Consider the following 16,389-nt stretch of genomic DNA (forward strand, 5'->3'; position numbering starts at 1 on the left):
CTTTATAGCAGCTTAATATATCAATATCGCCAAAAAAGTGCCCCCCCTCTCTGTTTTAAACCTGTTTCTGTAGTGCAGTGCAGGGGAGAGTCCTGGGAGCCTTCCTCGCAGCGGAGCTGTGCAGGAAAATGGTGCTGTGAGCTGAGGAGATAGGCCCCGCCCCCTATTTCGGCGGGCTCTTCTCCCGGTGTTTGTGAGACCTGGCAGGGGTTAAATACATCCATATAGCCCCAGGGGCTATATGTGATGTATTTTTAGCCAGAACAAGGTATTATCATTGCTGCCCAGGGCGCCCCCCCCCAGCGCCCTGCACCCTCAGTGACCGCTGGTGTGAAGTGTGCTGACAACAATGGCGCACAGCTGCAGTGCTGTGCGCTACCTCATGAAGACTGAAAAGTCTTCTGCCGCCGGTTTCTGGACCTCTTCACTTTTCGGCATCTGCAAGGGGGTCGGCGGCGCGGCTCCGGACTCCATGGCTGGGCCTGTGTTCGATCCCTCTGGAGCTAATGGTGTCCAGTAGCCTAAGAAGCCAATCCATCCTGCACGCAGGTGAGTTCACTTCTTCTCCCCTAAGTCCCTCGTTGCAGTGAGCCTGTTGCCAGCAGGACTCACTGAAAATAAAAAACCTAATAACTTTTTCTAAGCAGCTCTTTAGGAGAGCCACCTAGATTGCACCCTGCTCGGACGGGCACAAAAACCTAACTGAGGCTTGGAGGAGGGTCATAGGGGGAGGAGCCAGTGCACACCACTTAGTCCTAAAGCTTTTATTTTTGTGCCCTGTCTCCTGCGGAGCCGCTAATCCCCATGGTCCTGACGGAGTCCCAGCATCCACTAGGACGTCAGAGAAATATATTTACACAGGAGCAAAGGACTGCCACTCCAGGAAAGCAGAAATCAAATCAAATCAGTTATATACACATCACTGGGCTAATCTGCTTTATTAAGGTACGTTTTTGTATTATATATATATATAACAAGTCAAAACTAAATCACGCAAATTCACGTATCCTGTATTGTCAATTTTTAAACAGGCTTCTGATTTTCATCCACTGAATGATTTCACTGCAGTGTCCTCCCGATAGAGCCGTACCACAAGCTCAATGATGCACATTTAGAGAAAACAAATGGAGGACGCAGGGAGTGAGTATACAACTAATAACTCTTTTAATACGAGTATATGTGTATACATACATCTAGTTTGAATAACACAGCATAGAGGACTATCACTGGCGCCTCCCAACAGCACACACAGAAAGCTGCTAGCCGCCGCTCGTCAGATACTCCTGGTCTGAGACCGCACACCGTCAGGTCAGCCAAAGAGACGTAGTACGTCCAGTGTCCCACTATCATGCCAACATGTTTCGTCCCAAGGACTTCGTCAGGGGGTGTGACACCTCCTTTTGGCTGACCCGACGGTGTGCGGTCTCAGACCAGGAGTATCTGATGAGCGGCGGCTAGCGGCTTTCTGTGTGTGCTGTCCGGAGGCGCCAGTGATAGTCCTCTGTGCTATGATACTCAAACTAGATGTATGTATACATATACTCATATTAAAAGAGTTTTAAGTCGTGTACTCATTACCTGCAGCCTCCATTTGTTTTCTCTACATATATATATATATATATATATATATATACACACACATACAAACATTTTTATTATATTATTTTGTGCATATATATATATATATATTTATTTATTTTGTAACATGGGTATTGTAAATAAGGACTCGTAGGCAGATTTTCAGGTCTTTAATGACATCAGACACTGTAGCACAGCATACACAGGCTTGGGCCTGGTCACAGAGGTACATAGAGAAAATAAACAGACAAACATAAAAGGTCCTAGCAATTCCCGTACTGAAAAGTAACTCTGCTGCAGTGGCTTGCAGCTACACATACCATGGTCTCCTGGCACGGCCAATGTCCACAGTCCATGGCGCTATAAACTCAACCCGGCTCACTGGCATCTAACAGGCACCAGCGCAATGCATTTTGGGTAAGAGGGATATTTAAACCCCTTTCGTGCTCCTGACTTCCTGCTGTCTCTGGGTGAGCATGAAATCACGGACATCTGTTTCTCCAGCTGCAGCTGTGCAGAACTTGTTTTCTTCTCCCTCAGAGAGAGCTGATTCCACCAGAATGTGGGTATTTGTGGTGAGACACAAGCTCTCTCACCACGATATATATATAATTAGTTGAACTTATTATATCTGATTACTGTGTTAAGTTCTGATTTTAATATTTTAAAATTAAATCTCACCTTTCACAGAGACATGGATGCAAACCGTGAGTTCTGGGCTGGATTCATCGATCTATACCAGACCAATGAGTGCTTGTGGCGTGTGGGAACAAGGGATTACGCCAAAAGAGGAAAGAAAAATCTGGCATACCAGCAATTGGCCAGGTACAGCCTTGTCCAAGATAGTGGTGCCGACATCAAGTGGGTGAAGAGGAAGATCCAGAATCTGAGGACAGTATTTCTTAAGGAGCACAGGAAATACAAAGATTCCCAACGTTCAGGAGCGGGGTCAGATCAAGTCAAGAAGCCAACATTATGGTATTATGACTTGATGAAGTTCGTATTGGATGAGGAGCCTTCGAGGACAGCGCGGAGCATGGAGGAGCCGAACACGCCCGAGATGTTCGAGCCTGAGGAAGAGGAGAGTGTGGATCCGGTAAGTGTCCGCACAATACAGATGTCACTGTTTCTTGTTTAATTTGTTGCCTTATTATTTTCACATATTTTTCTTCATTTTTTTTGATAACTCAGCTGTCTTCGAGGGAGCTGGACGTGGAACCTGCAGTGGATGAGCCGGCAGACCAAGCCACTGTAATGCCGGAGCTGGAGGAGAGTGAGGCGGTGATGGGAACGCCCCAGCCTCTGGCTAGAAAGAGATGCCGGCCGGCTATCCCTGGAAGATCTGTCTCGTCCAGCAGGTCAGATACAATTCTGAGGCAGGCATAGGAGGTCCTATAAAACAGAACGGATAGATTTGAAGCTATTGGAGACCATTTAGCCTGTGAGTTGCGGGAGATGAACCCCACTCAGCAAAAATACGCCCAGCGTCTGGTATATGCCATTATATCACATGGCCAGGATGATGAATTGACCAACCACAGTGGCGTTGTGTTAGATACCAGACAGGTGCCTAGTACATCTTATGCCCTTCCCCCAACTCACCCTCCCATGTATTCTGCGCCGGTAATTCCTCCTCAACAATATCCCACATATCCTGCTCCGGGTTACCAAATGCCACAATCTCCCTTCCCTGGCACCTCTTCAGGTGGAGTGTTCACCACTCTGTTGAGTGCACACTCCACTGTTCAAGGCGACCAAAATTTGTAATCAAAATGTTTTTGAATTTGCGTTTTTGTTTGCTGTCTTCAGATTTGTATTTGACCTTCCTCATCCAATATGTTTTTTCTTGAAGTCAATTGTACCATAATGTTGGTTTTCTACACTTCATTTGACCCTGTAATAGAACTTTGGGAATGCTTTTATTTCATGTGCACTTTTGAAATACTGTCCTCAAATTCTTTTACTTCTACTTCATCCCAAGTTATGTTGGCACCACTGTTTTTGCTGCACTGTATCTGGCTAATTGTTGGAATGCATGATGTCTCTATTGGTGTAATCCCTGCTGTCATGGCACTCATTGGCTCAAAAATCGATGAATCCAGCCCAGAATGTTTCTAATTTATTATTTTTCTAAAATTTATAATTACAAATTGTTACTAAAAATTGTGTGGAGTCTTTATTTATGGGGAGTGCTAAAAGGTTTACCAGGTATACACTGCACCAAACAAACTACAGAGCAGATATGCAGTGATTTTAAATGGATGCTGTTATTTATTGTACAAAGAAGACCTGCCCACCTTCCTAAAACCATGCCCAGTACTTAAATGAAGCTGGATCTTTCAAATCTTTCATCAGACATTGTTCAGTGTGTATGCACATAATCGTTCATGGGAAATCTTTCATCTATCATATCTTTCATCTTTTAAATCTACAAGTGTGTAGGGCCCTTAGTCCTACTTATTGTAATGAAATATAATAAACCTGAACAGTAAAACACACACACACACACACACACACACACACACACACACACACACACACACACTGGAAAATGATTAATTCAGCCTGTTAGATAAAGAGCTTTATTTCCTTATAAAATATAAGTGGTGATTTAGTCTAGAAATTCCTGTCACTTATGTTTTCTCCTTACCAATATATTGAGGCACTCTGTACAGCATTGTTTTATAGTTAATTTTCTGCACTAGTCTCATTTTTTTAAACTAGAAACTCATGTACGTCCAGTTGTAATTGATGTATAAAATGTATATGTAAGATAGCTGTAACTCTGTAGCTTTGCTGCTGGTTACTATGACATCACACCTAGCCTGTGACTTTACTAGCCTGTGACATCACAATGCTACTTCCTGTAACATTCTATCTACAGCTGCTGACGTTTCCAGTTACCATGCAGGAAGACAGGTAGGAGGAGGTGAGTACTACATAGCAGGGTATGATGGAGGGGGGTAAGGAAGTGCAGTATAGTCTGCTGAAAGGCAAGACAAGATAGACAGACCAGGGAATACAGGTACAAGGATACATAATTAGGAGAAGCGCAGGAAGGAATGGCATATTTATGAATAAAAATGTAGCAGTACAGAAATAAAGAGGGCAGTATGGAGGATAAGCACACATACAGGGGAAGCAGGTAACCTGAGGCAGGATCGTGGTTTTGGGATGAAATGAAAAAGTTAATAAAATAGATAAATGGGATATTGATAACTTTGAAAGTATGTTGTTTGGTTTAAGGAAAATTGGGAAACTGGTTGACTCATGAACGTTTTATTATACTTAAACTAGTACTATGCTTAATGATAGTCTTTTGTGTTTTTTAGATCATCATCTGGATTCTGGCAAAGAGATTTGCAGAGTGCTGGGTGACCGGCAAAGAGATCTGCAAAGTGTCAGTTGAAGACGACGGGAGGGGTCGCAGAGGTAGCAAGGACTGGAGTATAACATGCAGGAGGTAAGTTACCATACTTGTGTAATTGTGTGTGTAGCAGAGGCGTAACTAGGGTTTTTGGAGCCCAGGGCAAGATGCTTCCTTCCCGTTCCCTCTGTGGCTGTGCTATGTGAGGGGAGGAGAGCGCAACGCTTCTCCTGCCCCTCAACGCTCCAGGTCTCCGGCTATGTGGCGCCGGTTCGTTAGCCTATCAGAGCTCGCGGACCGGCAGCCGGTCCGCAAGCTCTGATTGGCTAACGCCGCTGGAGACCGGACACATGCAGCGCTGCTGGCAGCGGCGGCACTGATGTGCAGTGGGGTGAGGCAGAGCCTTTCCTGTCATACTTACAGTGAAACCAGAGTTTTGACTGAATAAAATATATGAAAAATACTGATAATTTGTTTGAATTATCTTCTTTGCACTATTCTAATAATTTTTATAGCCCTAAAGTCTATGGCAGGTGAGGCAGTGCCTCACCTGTGTATCCTTTCCACACATCTCTAATCAAAACTCACCAGATTTCCAGGAGTTTATAATGCTGCACCTGTGTATAATGCCCAGATGTACCCTTTGGCTCATATATTGCATGTAAATCTGGCTCTTGGGTTAGCCAGTGCCTCCTGAGCCATTTAGCTCACCGCACGTCCCTGAGCGGCGGTGAGGCTGCGCTCTCCTCCCCTCACATTGCGGCGTGACGGGAGTGGGCATGATGCCCTGGCCGGCGGCGGCGCCCCCCCTATGCTGGGCCTGCCAAGGTGCCCAGGGCACGTGCCCCACTCGTCCTACCCTAGTTACGCCTCTGGTGTGTGGTCTGGGGTATTGAGCGCACAGTACAAAACACAGAGACTGTGGTGGGGGAGAGCGGACAATACAAAACATGCAGAAGGGAGCAACTTGTTATAGCACACACAGATGGTGTGGGGCACAATACAAAAACACTTACTTGCCTACTTCTGAAAAAGCATTTCAGGGAGATTGTGAAAATAACAACTAAAAGCGTGGGCACGTACTGCTACATCTGAGAGGTGCTATGAAAATGACTTAAGGCCCGTATTCATGCCACGGGCAGATGTGGGGAGAGATGGGTGCAGAGCGAACCGCTCAGCGCACATCTCTCCCCTGCTCAGCACAGCGCGATGCGTGCTGAGCGTGCGGGGGGGGGGGGGGGGGGTGCTCATCTCACCCAGCGGGAGAAATGAGCAACCTGCTAGATTGAGGCCAGTCTAGCACCAACGATAGCGACGCACGGGGCTGTTGGGGGTACACACGGACAGATCATGCTTAAAATCTAAGCAATCTAGTCAGATTGCTTAGATTATTGCTCTGTGAGTACCCCCCTTAACATCAAATGTAAATGAGGCCCAAACTTAGTAATATCTATTTGTTGAAGAAAAGACACTGATACTTTGCAGGATTTTTTTGTGTATTGTGTATTGTGTTTTACAAGGGGTTCCATATACTGTAAGTGGCCAAAAGAAACCTTATTTAAAATGCATGTAGCCATAGGGATCATTGTGTCTTATAACCAATGCAGGGAAATGGCACTGATGATCTCATTTGAATGAATTTATTTGATTTTTTTTTTTTTTTACCCCCAAGAATGTAACAGCTGCATAATGGGGGTAAGGTGTAATCAGGGAGATTGCTGGACTATTCAGGGAGTGAGGGAGATTACTGCTGTTTCAGGTAGTCGTCTCCTGCAGAATGAGGAGGGTAGGCAACTATGCAAAAACATAGAAATGGTGGTGTACTCTATAGGCCATACAGAGGAAGGACATACATTTTTGGGGGTTGCGAGATGTAGAACATAATACAGAAAAACAGGACGGGTGGGGAGAGCACAATACAGAATATACAGATCGGGGGAGGGCACAATATTGGACATACAGGGTAAGGGGGGCATGTGTGGTGTTTTCGATGGTCCTTATAATGGGCACATGGGCAACACCTGGACCTGGGGAACCTATTTTTCTCTGTTTATTTCCCCTAATGTCAAAACTGGATAAGCCGCTCCCGGGAGATAGTGAAATGGCCGACCTTTATATCAATGAACCGGGGGCAGATGTACAAAGCCTGGGAGATTGATAAAGTGGAGAGAGAAAAACTAACAACCAATCAGCTCCTATCTGTCATTTTTCAAACACATGTAACATGGCAGTTAGGAGCTGATTGGCTGGCACTTTATCTCTCTCCACTTTATCTCTCTGATACATCTCCCCCATAGAATAACCAAATGATGAATCGGGATATAATGGTATAAATGGTGAATTGGGGCTTTAACAAGTGACTGATTCCCTATATCTGCCTATAATAAAGGTGACATAGTCCTTTCCCTGGAGTCCTTCTCCTTACCGCTCTGGGGGCCGATTCAGATGCGGACGCAAAGCTGCTGTTGCACCAAGTGGCTCAATGCTTTTTCACTGCGCATTTGTGTAAGATGCACTGCGCACAAGATACGATCAAGCTCACATAGAGGATCCCATTGCAAAGTGATTGACAGGAAGTCAACGTTTGGGGTGGTTACGGGTGTGGCTAAAAATGACCCATTGCGATCTGTGTTGCTGCTGGAGAGTCCCCTGTGTCTAGGAGACTTGCTCAGCCTACGACTGCTCAGACTCACGATGCAATTGCAAACGGCAAGATTGTAGCAACGGTCACTTCAACAACCGCAACTGAATCAGGCCCACAAATACACCATTATATTTTACTATTTTATCGCATCTAACAACTAAGGGGTCAATTTAATTAGGTGCGATTATGTCTTACAACAGCCGCACTTTCCGGCAGCCCCATAGGCTGAATCTGGCCATGAAGGGCGTGAGCTTGGGTGCAGTTCCCGGTGTTGAAACGTTGCAGCAATGGTAACTCGTACCCAATGCCGAAACTAGACATTTTAGCGCTGTGTGCAAGAAACGGCATCGGTGCCCCCACCTATATGTAAAATATGGGCAGTGTGGGCCATAGGCGCGTGCAAAAAATAGTAAGATTTTACTTACCGGTAAATCTATTTCTCGTAGTCCGTAGTGGATGCTGGGGACTCAGTAAGGACCATGGGGAATAGACGGGCTCCGCAGGAGACAGGGCACTCTAAGAAAGAATTAGGACTACTGGTGTGCACTGGCTCCTCCCTCTATGTCCCTCCTCCAGACCTCAGTTAAGGAAACTGTGCCCGGAAGAGCTGACAGTACAAGGAAAGGATTTTGGAATCCAGGGTAAGACTCAAACCAGCCACACCGTACAACTTGTGATAACTTACCCAGTTAACAGTATGAACAATAACAGAGCATCAGATAAACCTGATGCAACTATAAAATAACCCTTATTTAAGCAATAACTATATACAAGTATTGCAGAAGAAGTCCGCACTTGGGACGGGCGCCCAGCATCCACTACGGACTACGAGAAATAGATTTACCGGTAAGTAAAATCTTATTTTCTCTGACGTCCTAGTGGATGCTGGGGACTCCGTAAGGACCATGGGGATTATACCAAAGCTCCCAAACGGGCGGGAGAGTGCGGATGACTCTGTAGCACCGAATGAGCAAACACAAGGTCCTCCTCAGCCAGGGTATCAAACTTGTAGAATTTTGCAAACGTGTTTGAACCCGACCAAGTAGCTGCTCGGCAAAGCTGTAATGCCTAGACCCCTCCGGCAGCCGCCCAAGAAGAGCCCACCTTCCTTATGGAATGGGCTTTTACAGATTTTGGATGCGGCAATCCAGCCGCAGAATGAGCCTGCTGAATCGTGTTACAGATCCAGCGAGCAATAGTTTGCTTTGAAGCAGGAGCACCCAGCTTGTTGGATGCATACAGGATAAACAGCGAGTCAGTTTTCCTGACTCCAGCCGTTCTGGCTACATAAATCTTCAAAGCCCTGACTACATCTAGTAACTTGGAATCCTCCAAGTCACGAGTAGCCGCAGGCACCACAATAGGTTGGTTCAAATGAAAAGATGACACCACCTTCGGCAGAAATTGCGGACGAGTCCGTAATTCAGCCCTGTCCATATGGAAAACCAGATTCTGACACACACCTAGCCGAAGCTAAGGCCAATAGCATGACCACTTTCCACGTGAGATACTTTAACTCCACGGTCTTAAGTGGCTCAAACCAGTGAGATTTCAGGAAACTCAACACCACGTTAAGATCCCAAGGTGCCTGAATATGTAGCACTCCCTTTACAAACGTCTGAACCTCAGGAAGAGAAGCCAGTTCCTTTTGAAAGAAAATGGATAGGGCCGAAATCTGGACCTTTATGGACCCTAATTTTAAGCCCATAGTCACTCCCGAATGTAGGAAGTGAAGGAAACGGCCCAGCTGGAATTCCTCTGTAGGGGCCTTCCTAGCCTCACACCAAGCAACATATTTTCGCCATATACGGTGATAATGTTTTGCTGTCACGTCCTTCCTAGCCTTTATCAGCGTAGGAATAACTACATCCGGAATGCCTTTTTCCGCTAGGATCCTGCGTTCAACCGCCATGCCGTCACACGCAGCCGCGGTAAGTCTTGGAACAGACAGGGCCCCTGTTGCAACAGATCCTGTCTGAGAGGCAGAGGCCATGGGTCCTCTGTGAGCATTTCTTGCAGTTCCGGGTACCAAGTCCTTCTTGGCCAATCCGGAACAATGAGTATTGTTCTCACTCCTCTTTTTCTTACGATTCTCAGCACCTTGGGTATGAGAGGAAGAGGAGGAAACACATAAACCGACTGGAACACCCACGGTGTCACTAGTGCGTCCACAGCTATCGCCTGAGGGTCTCTTGACCTGGCGCAATACCTTTGCAGCTTTTTGTTGAGGCGGGATGCCATCATGTCCACCTGTGGCAGTTCCCATCGATTTGTAATCTGTGTGAAGACTTCCTGATGAAGTCCCCACTCTCCCGGCTGGAGGTCGTGCCTGCTGAGGAAGTCTGCTTCCCAGTTGTCCACTCCCGGAATGAACACTGCTGACAGTGCCTGCACGTGATTCTCCGCCCAACGAAGAATTCTGGTGGCTTCTGCCATCGCCACCCTGCTTCTTGTGCCGCCCTGGCGGTTTACATGAGCCACCGCGGTGATGTTGTCTGACTGAATCAGCACCGGTTGGTTGCGAAGCAGAGGCTCCGCTTGACTCAGTGCGTTGTATATGGCCCAAAGTTCCAGGATATTGATGTGCAGACAAGTCTCCTGACTTGACCACAGCCCCTGGAAGTTTCTTCCCTGAGTGACTGCCCCCCACCCTCGGAGGCTTGCATCCGTGGTCAGCAGGACCCAGTCCTGTATGCCGAACCTGCGGCCCTCGAGAAGGTGAGCCCTCTGCAGCCACCACAGAAGAGACACCCTGGCCCTGGGGGATAGGGTGATCAGCTGATGCATCTGAAGATGTGATCCGGACCACTTGTCCAACAGATCCCACTGAAAGGTCCTCGCATGGAACCTGCCGAAGGGAATGGCTTTGTATGACGCCACCATCTTTCCCAGGACTCGCGTGCATTGATGCACCGACACCCGTTTTGGTTTTAAGAGGTCTCTGACCAGAGTCACGAGCTCCTGGGCCTTCTCCTCCGGGAGAAACACCTTCTTCTGGTCTGTGTCCAGAATCATGCCCAGGAAGGGCAGTCTCGTCGTAGGAATCAGCTGTGACTTTGGAATATTCAGAATCCAGCCGTGCTGTTGTAACACCTCCCGAGAGTGTGCTACGCTGATCAGCAACTGCTCTCTGGATCTCGCCTTTATGAGGAGATCGTCCAAGTATGGGATAATTGTGACTCCTTGCTTTCGCAGAAGCACCATCATTTCTGCCATTACCTTGGTAAATATTCTCGGTGCCGTGGACAGACCAAACGGCAACATCTGGAATTGGTAATGACAGTCCTGTACCACAAATCTGAGGTACTCCTGATGAGGTGGATAAATGGGGACATGCAGGTAAGCATCCTTTATGTCCAGAGACACCATAAAATCCCCCTCTTCCAGGCTCGCAATAACCGCCCTGAGCGATTCCATCTTGAACTTGAACCTTTTCAGGTAAATGTTCAGGGATTTTAAATTCAATATGGGTCTGACCGAACCGTCCGGTTTCGGAACCACAAACATTGTGGAATAGTAACCCCTTCCCTGTTGAGGGAGGGGAACCTGTACCACCACCTGCTGGAGATATAATTTGTGAATTGCCGCTAACACTACTTCCCTTTCTATGGGGGAAGCTGGCAGGGCCGATTTGAGGTAACGGTGAGGGGGCATCACTTCGAATTCCAGCTTGTATCCCTGAGACACAATCTGCATAGCCCAGGGATCCACCTGTGAGCGAACCCACTGGTGGCTGAAATTTCGGAGACGCGCCCCCACCGCTCCTGGCTCCACCTGTGGAGCCCCAGCGTCATGCGGTGGATTTAGTGGAAGCCGGGGAGGACTTCTGTTCCTGGGAACTAGCTGTATTGTGCAGCTTCTTTCCTCTACCCCTGCCTCTGGCAAGAAAGGACGCACCTCGGACTTTCTTGCCTCTTTGCGACCGAAAGGACTGCATTTGGTAATACGGTGCTTTCTTCGGTTGTGATGGAATATATGGCAAAAAATTTGACTTCCCAGCCGTAGCTGTGGAAACTAGGTCAGAGAGACCGTCCCCAAACAATTCCTCACCCTTATAAGGTAAAACCTCCATGTGTTTTTTTGAGTCGGCATCACCTGTCCATTGCTGAGTCCACAGGACCCTTGTGGCAGAAATTGACATTGCATTTATTCTAGAGCCCAGTAGGCAAATGTCTCTCTGGGCATCCTTCATATATAGGACAGCGTCTTTTATATGCCCCAGGGTCAGTAATATAGTATCCTTGTCCAAGGTATCAAGTTCCTCAGACAGAGTATCTGTCCATGCTGCCACAGCACTACACATCCAGGCCGACGCAATTGCCGGCCTCAGTAGGGTACCTGAATGTGTATAAACGGATTTCAGGATACCTTCCTGCTTCCTATCCGCAGGATCCTTTAGGGAGGCCGTATCCTGCGTCGGCAGGGCCACCTTCTTAGATAAGCGTGTCAAAGCTTTGTCTACCCTAGGGGATGATTCCCAGCGTAACCTGTCCATTGGCGGGAAAGGATACGCCATCAGTAACCGTTTGGAAATCTGCACTTTCCTATAAGGAGAATCCCAAGCTTTTTCACATAACTCATTTAACTCATGTGAAGGGGGAAAGGTCACTTCTTGCCTTTTTTCCCCAAACATATAAACCCTCTTGTCAGGGACCGGGTTTACCTCTGATATGTGCAATACATCCTTCATAGCTATAATCATGTAGCGGATGGCTTTTGCCATTTTAGGCTGCAACTTTGCATCATCGCCATCGACACTGGAGTCAGAATCCGTGTCGATATCTGTGTCAACAATCTGGGATAGTGGGCGCTTCTGAGACCCTGACGGCCTCTGCGCTGTAGGATCAGGCATGGGTTGAGACCCTGACTGTCCCAAGGCTTCAGCTTTATCCAACCTTTTATGCAAGGAGTTTACATTATCATTTAACACCTTCCACATATCCATCCAATCAGGTGTCGGCGCCGTCGGCGGAGACCCTACATTCATCTGCACCTGCTCTGCTTCCACATAGCCTTCCTCGTCAAACATGTCCCCAGCACCCCTGGGCGGTGGGTGCCGGGCTGACAGCCATAAGTGTGTAAAAAAAGAATATTGTTTTTGTTGTGGAACTACAAGGCCCAGCAAGCCTCCCCCGCTTGCTGGTGCTTGGAGAACCTCAAGTACCAGCATGCGGGGAAATAACGGGCCTGCTGGTACCTGTAGTTCTACAACAAAAATACCCAAATAAAAACACAACACACCGTGAAAGTAAAAATGTATTAAAACACACTTACACACTCACACATACTTACCTACATCCCACGCCGGTCACGTCCACTTGTCCATGTAGAATCCAATAGGGGTACCTGCAAAAATGAGAGAGATTACTTACAGTACCTACATCCCACGCCGATCACGTCCACTTGTCCATGTAGAATCCAATAGGGGTACCTGTAAAAATTAAAATTATACTTCAATCCACAGGATGGGGAAAGAGAGAGAGAGAGAGAAATGAATGAATATTATGCACTCGCTGACGCGGGAAGACGTTAGTACAGACAGGGGAGAGTGCTGCTGCTAGCTGGGAGGATGGAGCAGGCGACCCCAATAGTTGTGAGCCCAGTAGGTGTGCCCCCTCTAGCTGTGCCCCCAGTAGCTTTGCCCCCTGTAGCAGTGCCCCGAGTAGTTGTGACCCCAGTCGCTGTGCCCCCTGCAGTTGTGACCCCTATAATTGTGCCCCCAGTTGCTGTGCCCACTGTAGCTTTGCCCCCAATAGCTGTGCCCCTTGTAGCAGTGCCCTGAGTTCATGCCCCGAGTCACAGCTATGGGGCCCCCAATAGCTCTGCACCCTAGCTGTGCCTCTAGTAGCAGTGCCTCTAGTAGCAGTGCCCCGAGTCACAGCTATGGGGCCCCCAATAGCTGTGCCCCAGTTGCTGTGCCCCTTGTAGCAGTGCCCCGAGTAGTTGTGACCCCAGTCACTGTGCCCCCTGTAGCTGTGCCCCCAGTAGCAGTGCTCCGAGTAGTTGTGACCCCTGTAGTTGTGCCCCCAGTCACTGTGCCCCTTGTAGCAGTGCCCCGAGTCACAGCTATGGGGCCCCCAATAGCTGTGCCCCTTATAGCAGTGCCCCGAGTAGTTGTGGCCCCAGTAGCTGTGTGCCCCCAGTAGCTGTGCCCCCAGTAATTGTGCCCCGAGTAGTTGTATGGGAGGATGGAGCAGGCGCCCCCAATAGTTGTGAGCCCAGTAGCTGTGCCCTCAGTAGTTGTGACCCCTCTAGCTGTGCCCCCAGTAGCAGTGCCCCGAGTAGTTGTGACCCCAGTCGCTGTGCCCCTTGTGGCTGTGCCCCCTGTAATTGTGCCCCCTGTAGCTTTGCCCCTTGTAGCAGTGCCCCGAGTCACAACTATGGGACCCTCAATAGCTATGCCCCCTAGCTGTGCCCCTTGTAACAGTGCCCCGAGTCCATGCCCCGAGTCACAGCTATGGGGCCCCCAATAGCTGTGCCCCTTGTAGCAGTGCCCCGAGTAGTTGTGACCCCTGTAATTGTGCCTTCTGTAGCTGTGCCCCTTGTAGTTGTGCCCCCAGTAGCTGTGCCCCTTGTGGCTCTGCCCCCAGTAGTTGTGACCCCTGTAATTGTGCCCCCTAGCTGTGCCAGTGCCCCAAACACACACACACACATAAAAAAAAAAGGATTTTGGTTACCTACCGGTAAATCCTTTTCTCGTAGTCCGTAGAGGATGCTGGGGTCCACATTAGTACCATGGGGCATAGACGGGTCCACCAGGAGCCATTGGCACTTTAAGAGTTTGAGAGTGTGGTCTGGCTCCTCCCTCTATGCCCCTCCTACCAGACTCAGTCTAGAAACTGTGCCCGAGGAGACAACATACTTTGAGAGAAGGATTATACACAGATAGTGGGGAGATTCATACCAGCTCACACATACAAGGCACGTCAAGATACCCTGCAGTGACAAAATATCCTTGCCACATAGACTCTCATTTGTTAGATTTCTTGGCAATATTTTTGTAGCCCAATTTTTGAACAACTCAAGCCCGATACTTACTCAATTTGTGATTGATATCTGTGGGTCTCTACACAATTGGAACACGGTGCGCCCAGGAGACATATTCACCTACGGTCAGACCGCACTGAGTATGCCCAAACTCGTCTGATCTTGGAAGCCAGGCACTGCAGGGCCTGGTTAGTACCTGGACGGGGAACCACCAGGGAATACCAGGTACCGTAGGTATTTTATTCTCCTACGCACATCATAACTTTGGGACCCACGGTCAGGAATTCAATCCCAGACTCCTACAATTATTGGACCCTATCAGGCATGAGGCAGTGACCTCATTCTGTAAAAATCTCTATTATAGAGGATATTAATATTTATTTGAATGAGGGATTATAGATTTTCGCTTATTTACATTATTTTCTCGCCGATAATATGAATGTCAATGCTTATGAGTATCAATGCTCCTAAATTATGAATGCTTGCTCTCTTCTTTTTTAAGTATATTATATTAAAAGTTACATCTTAATAATTTCATATTTTCAATTTTCAAGTGTGCCCTGGAAAAGGCATGTAGTTGCTTTTGTCTTCTCAAAAGACCACACCCGTTGTTTCATAGTTTTCATAACTATTTTTCAGGAGCACCACCAACCATTTGCTGAACTAATCATTAAAGTAGGCTTTACGTTGGTTTAACAATACTATCAATCTATTCAATTATAATTGCTATATCCTGTGCAGATTTATATCTTTCGAACAAGAATATTCTTGTCACCTCTGACATTGCTGCTCTGCTCTTCATTCCGCCTTGTCGGTTTATGTAAGCCACTGTTGTTAAGTTGTCCGACTGCACTTGAATGGCCCAATTTCTCAGAAGAGGGGCCGCCTGAAGAAGACCTTTGTAGACGGCTCTTAGTTCCAGGATGTTGATGGGCAGGCCGGCTTCCAGGCTTGACCACCGTCCTTGGAAGGTTACTCCTTGAGTGACGGCTCCCCAGCCCCGAAGGCTCGCATCCGTGGTTAGAAGGACCCAGCCCTGAATCCCGAACCTGCATTCCTCCAGAAGGTGAGGCAATTGGAGCCACCAGAGGAGTGAAATCCTGGCCTTTGGCGACAGACGAATTCTCTGGTGCATGTGGAGGTGAGATCCCGACCACTTGTCCAGGAGATCCAGTTGGAAGGTCCGAGCGTGGAACCTACCGTACCGGAGAGCCTCGTAAGAGGCCACCATTTTTCCTAATAGGCAAATGCATTGATGAACCGACACCCGAGGTGGCTACAGGACATCCCGGACCATGGCTTGTATCACCAACGCCTTTTCCTGCGGTAGAAACACTCTCTGCACTTCCGTATACCAGGATCATTCCCAGAAATGACAACCTCTGGGTTGGTTCCAAATGTGACTTTGGAAGGTTCAGAATCCAACAGTGACTCTGGAGCAGTCACGTTTTGAGGACAATGGATTGCCGTAGCCTCTCCTTGGATGATGCCTTTATCAGCAGGTTGTCCAGATATGGAATGATGTTCACACCCTGCTTGCGGAGGAGAATCATAATTTCCGCCATCACCTTGGTAAACACCCTCGGTGTTGTGGAGAGGCCGAATGGCAGTGCCTGGAACTGGAAATGACAGTCTAGCAATACGAAGTGGAGATCAGCAGCCAGATCAGAATGTGGAGGTACGCATCCTTGATATCCAGGGATACCAGGAATTCCCCTTCTTCCAGACCTGATATCACCGCCCTGAGAGACTCCATCTTGAACTTGAACTCCTTTAGAAAGGGGTTCAATGATTTTAGGTTCAGAATGGGTCT

General features: G+C 47.8%; 1 pseudogene; it reads left to right on the forward strand.

The window, feature by feature from the left end:
- Nucleotides 1–14,694: 14,694 nt before the first annotated feature.
- Nucleotides 14,695–14,813, forward strand: LOC134943568 (5S ribosomal RNA; annotated as a pseudogene).
- Nucleotides 14,814–16,389: the final 1,576 nt, after the last annotated feature.

This window comes from Pseudophryne corroboree, chromosome 1 (assembly GCF_028390025.1).
Source record: "Pseudophryne corroboree isolate aPseCor3 chromosome 1, aPseCor3.hap2, whole genome shotgun sequence".
NCBI classification, from domain to species: Eukaryota; Metazoa; Chordata; class Amphibia; order Anura; family Myobatrachidae; genus Pseudophryne; species Pseudophryne corroboree.